Source organism: Eublepharis macularius, chromosome 2 (genome assembly GCF_028583425.1).
Source record: "Eublepharis macularius isolate TG4126 chromosome 2, MPM_Emac_v1.0, whole genome shotgun sequence".
In the NCBI taxonomy this organism is placed as follows: domain Eukaryota; kingdom Metazoa; phylum Chordata; class Lepidosauria; order Squamata; family Eublepharidae; genus Eublepharis; species Eublepharis macularius.
The window spans coordinates 33,768,373-33,778,975 of record NC_072791.1 but is presented as its reverse complement, the minus strand read 5'-3'; the positions used below and the strand labels follow the sequence as shown (position 1 = coordinate 33,778,975).

The window sequence follows — 10,603 nt, the reverse complement described above, 5'->3', positions numbered from 1 at the left end:
CCCTCCCGCCGCACAAGTTGCCGCACCAACCCGTGCAAGAGGGCCCTGCTCCCTCCCCCTGAAGCCCTCAGCCATTCACACAAAAACCCTCTCCAGCACATTCACTCCAGCATCATCCCTTGACGCATTGCAGGTACGAGACAGCCAATTAAGGCTCTCGGCACTTCCCTGCCAACCATTGCAGGGTCCCTTCGGCCAATCGGAGGACGTTTCTCAAAACGCCGGCAAAGACGCCTCGGCAGCTGGGGAGTGTGATGGGAGGGGCCAGACGCTGGAAAAGCTGGTAACCCTCCGCGAGGAGATGTAATCCCTTCCCTCTGATTAATTCGCATGCAAAGAGCTGCCCGGACTAGGTTCGCTGAAGGCGGCTGGTTGCCGGGCGTTTGCATTCTAACCACGCCCGCTGAGGGTGCGCTTGGCTTAGCGTTGCCAACTCTGGGTTGGGAAATTTCTGGGGATTTGCGGGGGGGGGGGGGTAAAGCCTAGGGAGGGTGGGGTTTGGGGACAGGCAGGAGGCATAATGACACAGAGACCACCCTCCGAAGCAGCCACTTCCTCCAGGGAACTAATCTGTGGAGTTTGGAGATCAGCTGACATTCCGGGAGATCTCCAAGAGGTTAGAAACTTGCCTTGTAAACCAGCTTGAAGGATCTGCCCTGCGCAGGCTGCAAGCTGGCAAATGTAGTGCGGCTGAGCTGCGAAGTTGAAATGCGGTTCTTGTTGGAAGGTTGCAAGAGCAAAAAACGCAGTCAAGCCGCCTTCTTGCAAAAGCCCCACTCTCGCTGCTTCCGTTCATACAGATCTGTCTGAACGCAGCGCCGACTGCCCTCTTCGTAGGGTGTGCCCCGTGAAAGTTTTTGCTTCTTTGCAAAGACGGTTCATACTTTTTTCTTTAGTGTTTTACAGTGTTTACACGACAGGAAGGTCGTACGAAAGGCATTCAGGTGTGTGTTTTTGGTGTGCCTCTTACAGTAGATTTGCCACCTTGAGTAAAAACCTTATTTCAGAGCTAAGCCTGGTAATTCTATAACTGGAAGGGGAATGTGGCTTCATAGTGAAGCGTGTCCTTCGCTCTTTGAAAAGTGCCGGATTCTCTGTAGGGTTGCCAGGTCCCCTGACCCTCCCGGCGGGAGTAGGGACCCAGCACTCGCCTGTCTTTGTGCACACTGCACAAGAAGGCTCCCAGGATGGCTGGAGGACATCAGTCCCAGGAAGTGATGCCATCGCACAGGGGCCAGGAGAATGCCTGGGAGGCCTGTTTCTCCGCCTTTCCCTCTTGCCGGCCTGGTGAACGGTGGCAGGGGGTGGAGAGTGGGAGTGGAGCAGCTTTGCCCCCACCGGGGGACCTGGGATACCTAGAACGCTTCAGCACTTCCAGTTAAAAGACCTCAGGGAAGGCCATTCTTGCCCACCTGAACATAAGAAAGGCTGTGCTGAATTAGACCAGTAGTCCCTGGCTTCTCTTCATTAACAGATGCTACAGTCTGGATTTTGTTGGCAGTCTGCATAGAACCTGCGGACTGAGAGTCTCTCTGCACAAGACATCTGACACATGAAGAACATGTGTTGGGAGATGAAACCTTAGTTGGGAAGGGTAGTTTAAAAAAATAGAACTGGCAGCAGGGCAAAGGCTTTGCTATACACTGGAGCTGTGTGAAGGGGCTGTGAAATGCCAGAAGGGAAACGTCAGCCCATTATAACTTCTCCAGGTCCAAGCCCAGCTCTGGAAGGTAGCTCCAGCCCATTTCCATTCCTAGCTGCCCTCTGGTTGCAATCCCACACAGTTTTAGACTGGAGGGATGAAATTGACAGAGCCTTAGGGAGGCAAAGATGAAATTAACAAACCCTCTGAGGAGCAATCTTCCCCCATCTGTCTTTTTAAACCACGCTTCCTGGCTCCCTACACTTGACAAACATGTGTCCAGGTGTCTCATGTAGAGAAACTCTGAGACGTAGCTTTTAAATACATTGTACACATCAAGGGAGGAAAGTTCTATTAACAGCTATTAGTTATACTATAGGGAACTAGGAGGAGGGCTTGAGCGTCAGTAGTAGAGCGCCTGCACAGAATGTAAAAGGGCTCAGGCTCAATCCCCAGCATCTCCTGTTTAAAAGGATCAGATATTTGATGATGTGAAAACCTCCACTTGAGACCATGGAGAGCCATGGCCAGTCTGAGCAGACCAGTGATCCTCCGCGGCTTAAGAATCACATGCTGTTCTTTGACATGCACCTGTGGCTCTTCTGGGCACTGCTTTCCAGTGTGCCAGGAAAGTACCCACCCTGAAGCATCTGCCACTGCAGGGACTGAAGGACCAGTAAGCTGCAGGGTGCAGGCCTCATGCCAGGGGTAGCAGTAAAGAGCCCATACTCTCCAAGGACTCCCACCCTTCTCAACAGCCTCTGGTTTCTGTCCACACATCCCAGCATCCACACAGCCATCTGGGTAAACAGCAGGCCGCAGTGGGGTGGTGCTGGTTTTACTGACCTCTCTCCACGACCAGCTTACTCTCCTCCTCCCCCAGGAGCCGTGGCAATCTCACTCTCTCATCTGATCTGCTGTCTGTTTGGTGAGGTGACACACAGGGCATACAATAGTCATGTGGCTCTTTCAGTTGGTGGTAATTGCAGATGTGGATCTCCTCAAGCAGTGAATACCACTGGAATAGACAATACTAACCTTGATGGACCAGTGTTCTGATTCAGTATAAGGAATTTTCATGTGTCCAACCATCCATAACAAAGACAGTATATCTCACAAAGGATCTCAGGAAAATAAGGCTGCAATCTTAATGATAGCCCCATGAATAACATGGGATTGCTCCCTAAATTTATGAAACCCATGCCTCCAGCCTTACTTGCAGTGCGCACTACACATACGCAAATAATTCTGCCCAGAAACTGGGCAGCTTTCTAGGAAGGGTTTGGCCATGTATACAATTTATCGGAGCTTGCATGTACTCGGGAGAATAATGTGTGCAATCACTGCTGAGAACCCTGGAGTGGTAGTGGTTTACTGGGGTGGGGGGTGTCTCTGGTGCTCCAAGCACCCGCCCTCCTGTGTTCATAGGAAGGCATTGGCTTCTGGGCCCTTTCTTGTTGAGGGTAGGCCCAGCTGTGAGCATGCGGCTCAGTAGAGGCCAGAGTCCATAGAGGGCAGACCTGGCTGCTGCAGATTGGCAATTAGCCTGCCTGGCAGTTTCTTTGTGTGTAGCCTTCCAAAGCAATAGCAAGGATTCCATTATGGATGTCGTCAGAGGGTTTGTTTTTTTAAAAAAATCCTCTACCTTTCCAGATTTTCAAGCAAGTGGTAAAGATGAATGACAGCAGAGCAAGAGAATTGGTGGTGGGGGGGAGCTCCATTGAGATTCACACTCCAAGCTACAGCTACTTCCTTTCATAACTCCTGCAACTAAATTTCTAACTGTATGGTCTTCTGTCCCCTTTCCTCAGTTTGCCCAAACATCAGTTTCCATCCACAGCATTCACCTGGCCAGTTCCTCCCTTTTGGAAATCTGCTGCTGCCCCTTCATCTTCTGCCTTCTTCCCCCTCCTTTTCTCTGCCTTCACTCCCCTCATCTTTCCCTCCTGCTTTCCAGGATCCACATTTAGCTTGCACTTTCTAAAATAAGAAGTTGGAAAAGCACACCTATCAGCCTGGATACTTTACGTTCGTTATCTCAGAAACATGATTGTGTTACTTAGATTGCTTCCTCATGGAGGTTTTGCTATGGTTTGGTATCCAAACTGGAACAGCTTTTTTTCTTAAAGAATCTACACAGGTGGTTGTTGTGGGTTTTCCGGGCTGTATTGCCGTGGTCTTGGCATTGTAGTTCCTGACGTTTCGCCAGCAGCTGTGGCTGGCATCTTCAGAGGTGTCGCACCAAAAGACAGAGATCTCTCAGTGTCACCAAAAGACAGAGATCTCCGTCGTTCTCCGGCCGTGAAAGCCTTCGACAATACAATCTACACAGGGCTTTTCCCACATGGTTTATTTGCCCTGGGTTCAGCGCTGTTGGGAAGAGGGTTGTCCGGGCTCTCACAATGGTGTCAGACCTCCTGCTGTCAACCCTCAGAGCAGTGGTGGATGAAAATTTTTAAAAATGCTGTCAGACCAATGGCATGATGTCACCTCTGGGGGAAAACCAACAGTGATGTCAGTCCTCTCTAAGAATCAGCTCTCTAGTAAACTCTATGTTTTCACCTTGGATTGCCATGTCATGCTTGGTCCCAGAGGGAACAGGGGGGATGAGGGGCACGCGGCGTCATGTGTGCCATGATGTCACTTCCAGGAAGAACCAAAAGTAATGTCACTCTAAGAATTGTAAAAAACTCTATGGTAAACCCATAGAGTTCCCAGCAATTCATAGAGTTATGTGACATCACTTCCAGGTTTCCACCAGAAGTGGCTTCATACCCACAAGATGCTGGCAAGGTTTTTAAAAAAATTTTCTCCCACTGCTGCTCAGAGAGGCAGCAGGCAACAAAGGCCTCCTACTATAGCAGAAGGCTTGGTAACCCTAATTACCTGAGGAAAGAAAAGTGTGGGGGAAACGGCCGTGGGGGTGCTCTGTTGATCCTGTAAATGCCACTAAATTAACAACAGCAACTGGAACTATACAGGGAATTGTTGCCACCAGTGCCATGTGGCAGCAACTGTTGTCTGGGTCTGGCCAAATCTTTTCTTTCTCGGCTTTAATTCTTAATCCATATAACAGAACAAACATTAGCGCACAGCCTGCGTGGGTTTGAGGATTTTTAGCTGTAGCTTTGTTATCTGGCCCTGAATATGTCCCTTTCCTTTACAGTCTCTGTTAAGGTGGGAGAGGATAGGGAGCAACTTGGGTAGGAGAAAATGAGTGCAAGAAGCATCTAAGTGCCGTGCTTAGGGCAGAACCACTAAGATGTAGAAGTCCAGGCAGCTCTGGCTTATTCATTCCATTGCTCAAGGTGACACTTGAAATACTTCCTAGAAGACCCCCTGACCAAGTTCTTAAGCGAAACGCGTAGGGATTTATAAAACTTTTTCCTGCTTTCCTACAGCATTGTGAAGCATTCATGCACATCTCAGAGTTTACCCAGTTTTTCTCCAGTCTTTCCCAAAACTGCCTTGCTCCAAAGTTTTGGGAAAGATCACAGTAAAGACTGGATGGCTGCTTTGTGGGTAGGAAAATTTGAATTTTTGCTGAGTACCATCATTTTAAAAGTCCTGGCTATATCAGTATACCATTGTAACAATAGGCACAGCAGGTTCTCTGAATTCTTAGTTTTTGCTTTTTAAAAAAAACAGTAATCTTTCCTTTCCCTTGGGGAGATATAGGGGTAAAGCAATGAGCAACGGAAGGGGCTAGAGACTTTTTTGAAAAAATGAAAGCTGTGAATTTACGGACCCTAATACACCTGTTGTTACAATGATATATCAATATAACAATATAAAACTGTTTTTTTAAAAAAAATGTAAAAACCACAGTGATCTAGAGAAGGGAGGGTAGCCACCACTCCTGGGCCATTGGGACAGAGAAACAGCAGGGAAATCTGCCATGTGGAAGCCCTGTTGTCATTGCATTTTTTTTCTGCAGCAACAGGGAAACCACAAAAGCCCATCCCCATGTGAAAACCACCTCTTGCATCATCTGGCCCCAATGAAGTAGGGTGAGCACAAGCCCTGGCTACCACATCTAGTAACCACTGGGAGCTTGGGGAGCGGGGTTATGGGGGGTGCTGGCATTGTGTGTGCCATGATATCACTTTTGGGAAAAACTAGAAGTGATATGTCATTCTAGGAATTGTTAGAAAACCATAGAGCGATGTGACATCATTTCTGAGTTCCCCCTGAATATAATGTCATGCCATGTATGACAGCAGCTTTTTAAAACAAACTGTCCCAGCAAGAAGTGCCGTCTGGAAGTCTCTGATCACAGTAAGAGACCTGTCAACTCTAGCCCTGGATGAGCCCCGGATGAGGACAAGTAACAGCACAGAGGAGCTCCTAAACCCATCTGATCTTTTTGCAGCTATATCAACTGATACAGTTAAGTTGTATATTTCCAGTTATACAAATAGGCTTTCTTACCCTGGATCTCTTGCTTTGAATTTTGACATAATTTGGCCCTTTAACTGTGTGCTCTGTTATCCACTGCGGTATGGGCTCCAAGCTCGCACTATCTGGATTCCCAAAGTAGTTGCAAAGTCCGTTTGCGATAAGTCCAGGAAAATGGACTCGAAATCTCACAACTCTAAATCCCTAACTGCAAGGCACATACCAGATCACTACATTTGTGTTTTTTATTTATTTTTTAGTTAGCTTTTTATCCTGCAACATTAACGTAACTATAGCTTTGTGGCATTTTTAGGTTAATGATCTCCACTGGTGACATCAGCAAAGAGAAGAACCATATCCAATGATTGCCCCACTAAGAGTAATATATACCGTCTATGTGACAAATCAAAAATTTTCAGCATAAGGAAGATAACAAAAATATTCTTTTGTTGTATGTGCAAGAGAGTAGCCATTTGGAATATAAAGTTCCCATCTTGCCTTTGTCAAGTCAAAAAGGCTAGGTTTTCCAAAATGAAATAATCTGTGTTCTCAAATAACAACAACAACAATAAACTCCTCTTAGATAACACTCTTCTAGACAGATTTGTAGAGTTTGGGGGATGTAGGCTGTTGGGTGGAGCAAAGCAATTATTCAATTTGCATGCTGGGAGGTGTATAGCTACTTGTTCGCTGTAACCTCGGTGGGTTGCGGAGTGTAAAGGTTGTTTATTTTGAACTGGGAAAGAGGGAGTGGGAGAAGCTGTTTGGAAGCCCTTGTGTTTGCTCAAAACAACTGTGACGTTGGAAAGGGTAGAAGGAGCTGCAGGCCGGGGGTATGACAACAGCAAGTTCTACTGGATTCTTCTTCAGGACTTTGATGCTGAGCTTATTTGTTTTGGTGCAGGCCTTTCTTTGCTGAACTCATTTCTTGGATAAGAGGATGGTCCCATACTATCTATTTGGATTGGAGCTGACTTCTTCTGGTGTTGTCCCTCTTCGTCTGTTGGCTGAATTCATTCCCTAAGATCTGCTCTTCAGATTGGTGGCTTGGAACTCAGGAACCACACAGTACACTTCAGATTCTGCAAGAAGGCAGCACTTCCAGGAGAGTGGCTACAGGACAACTGTGGACATTGTCTGAGAGCTGCTCCCTTAGGGGAATGTGAGTAAGGCTTTGGATTGATGGGCCATCTTTCATCCTGGGACTCTGGACTTTTTTTGGAGGGGGGGAGTTCCATATCCAGTGTTACAAGTTCTGTTTATCTGTTACAATAAATATAGTTTTGCTTATATCAAGGTGTGTCAATAGAAAGTGGAGTACTTTAAAAAAAGAGATCCTAGACGGTGAACTCACCCTTGATTCCAGCATCTGAGTTACAGATTAGTACCCACTCAATGGTGAACAAAGTCAGTGTTATTATTATTCCCACAATGCATCTGAGGAGTTGACGCTGACAGGAGTGGCTTACCCAAGGCCACCAACTAAGCTCATAGCAGTAGTGGGATTCGGACCAGCAGAGTGTTGATTTCCATCAATGGCATTGTTTGTCTCTTAACCAAGTTACAATCCTTTTTTTTAAAAATAGATTTTATTGGATGAGGTGATATAAAGTAGTTATATAAACTTATCCAAATTAAACCTTTCTAAATATATAACCCCTCCCCTCCCCCTTTTCTCTATTGACTTCCAACAACACTCGAACCCCCCGTTTATTCATAGAGATTATTATTTCACTATAATACAATTATATTATGTTACCCATGGTAGAGATCTTATATATATTCCCTTCGTTAAAATCTTGCTTAATAAAATTTAAAATCCCTCCAAAGACCACAATTGTCCTTTAACATCGCATTTCTTTTCCAAATATTTCTTAAACTTCTTCCAGTCTTCCAGAAAAATTCCTGGATCTTGCTCTTTCAGATTTCTAGTTAGTTTGTCCATTTTGGCCATGTACAACAGCTTCCTTGTCCATTCTTCAATATTCGGTACTTCTTCTTTTTTCCAATATTGAGCATATAAAATTCTTGCTGCTACTATCATATAATACAACAATATCTTATCATTTCTATTAACATCTTCTAAATGTAAAGATAGTAATAACATTTCTGGATTTTTAGGGACATTCTATTGTAATATCAAAGACATTTCAGCACATATTCTAGACCAGAAGTCTCTAGCCTTTTGGCAAGTCCACCACATATGAAATAGAGAACCTTCACGCTCCTTACATTTCCAACATTTATTCGATAACTGTTTGTTAGCTATGGCTAATTTTTTTCGGTGTTAAGTACCATCTATACAACATTTTATAACTGTTCTCTTTAATACTGGTACAAGTTGATATTTTTAAGGTATTTTTCCATAGTTGTTCCCATGCTTCCATTGCTATTTCCTTATTACAATTTACGGCCCACTTTACCATTTGCACCTTGACTGTTTCATCTTCTGTAAACCACTTCAATAACAACTTATACATTTTAGATATTGCTTTATTATTATCCCCCAATAATAGTTCCTCTAGTTCTGAATTTTTAATTCTAAAACCATTCTTTCTATGTTCTGAATCAAATAAATCTTTAATTTGTCTGTATTGTAACCAACCATATTTAAATGGCAACTCCTCATTTCTCTTAAGTTTCAACCCATCATTTTCTAATACTGTTAATTCTTTGAGGGTAAGCCATTCCTTTTCCTGATATTCCATATTTGGGTTGATTACTTCAGCTTGAACAATCCAAAGTGGTTTCTTTAGCTCTATAAATTTCTTATACTTGAGCCAGGTTGACAGTAGATTTCTTCTCAGGTAGTGGTGCTGAAACATTGCATCCATATTATGCTTCCCGTACCACATATATGCGTGCCATCCAAATAGTTTATTATGTCCTTCCAATGTTAATAACTTATGATTGGTCAAAGACACCCATTCTTTTAGCCACACCAAACATATCGCTTCATGGTAAAGTCTTAGATCAGGTAACTGCATTCCTCCTCTTTCCTTAGCATCACAAAGAACTTTCATCTTGACTCTTCGTTTCTTTCCTGCCCAGACAAATTCTGATATCTTCCTCTGCCATTTTTCAAATTGTTTCTTATCTTTCACAATTGGAATTGTTTGCATTAAAAACATCACTCTGGGCAGTACATTCATTTTAATTGTGGCAATTCGACCTAACTACGACAAATTTAATTTATTCCATTTTATCATGTCTCTTTCAATTTGAGTCCAGAGCTTTTCATAGTTATTCTTAAACAAGTCTATATTCTTAGCTGTCAGCTCTATCCCCAAATATTTAGTTCTGTGTACCACTTCGCAGTTTGTTAATTCACTTAATTCTTGTTGTTTCTTCTTAGTCATATTTTTAGTTATTATTTTTGACTTCTTTTTGTTTATGTAGAAACCCGCCAGATCTCCAAACTCCTTTATTTTGTCCAGCAGTCTTGGCAAGGTTTGTAGAGGGTCTTCCACTATAAACATCACATCGTCTGCAAATGCTCTCAATTTGTAGGAGGATCCTTTTATTTTTATTCCTTTTATACTATCATCTTCTCTAATCCTCCTCAATAATACTTCTAAGACCATCACAAACAAAAGCGGTGATAGTGGACATCCTTGTCTGGTTCCTTTCCTTATTTCCAACTTCTCTGTCAGGTTGTCATTAACACATATTATTGCTCTTTGTAAGTTATAAATTGTTTTCACTGCTTGTATAAATTCATTACCTAGATCCATCTTCTCCATAGTTGCGAACATAAAATCCCAGTTCAAATTGTCAAAGGCCTTCTCTGCATCCGCAAAGAAAAGGCCAACTTCCTTATCAGGTCGCTTATCGTAATATTCAATAGCATTTATCACTACTCTCAAATTGTCTTTTAACTGCCTATTTGGTAAAAATCCGGCCTGATCTTCATCTATAAAATCCATTAACCATATTTTGAGCCTATCCGCCAGTATTCTTGCCATTATTTTGTAGTCATTGTTTATAAGCGATATGGGTCTATAATTTTTCAACTCTGTCAAATCTTGGCTTTGTTTTGGGATCAGTGCAATACTAGCTTCATTCCATGTATCTGGGAGACCCTTTCCTTGAAGCATATCATTCATTATATTTTTTAAAATCGGTACTAGGTCCTCCTTCATTACTTTATAAAATTTAGTTGTGATCCCATCAGGTCCTGGTGCTTTCCCAATCTTAGCCGCTTCAATTGCCTGTATGACTTCTTCTTCTGTTATTGGAGCATTCAGTCTCTGTTTCATCTCTTCTGGTACCTTTGGTAAGTGGGCATTCCTTAAATACCCATCTATCTCTTGTACATTCACAGATTTCTTTTGAAATAATTTAGCATAGTATTTAAAGAACACACGCTTAATTAGTTGATGATCTTTCAATTCTTTACCTTCCTCCATTATTGTATTAATAATTTTCATTTCCTTCCTTTTTTTCAGTTGCCAGGCTAAATACTTCCCTGGTTTATTTGCTCCTTCAAATGACTTCTGCTTTAATGTCTTTAACTTCCATTCTAGCTCTTTATTACTAATGGCTGTTATTTGATCCTGCAAT

General features: G+C 43.3%; 1 long non-coding RNA gene across 1 annotated transcript; it reads left to right on the top strand.

The window, feature by feature from the left end:
* The first annotated feature begins 506 nt into the window (after positions 1 to 506).
* On the top strand, positions 507 to 7,332 carry LOC129325291 (uncharacterized). Its single transcript, XR_008596589.1, has 2 exons — positions 507 to 616; positions 6,945 to 7,332. It is a non-coding gene; the product is annotated as an uncharacterized LOC129325291 (long non-coding RNA).
* Positions 7,333 to 10,603: the final 3,271 nt, after the last annotated feature.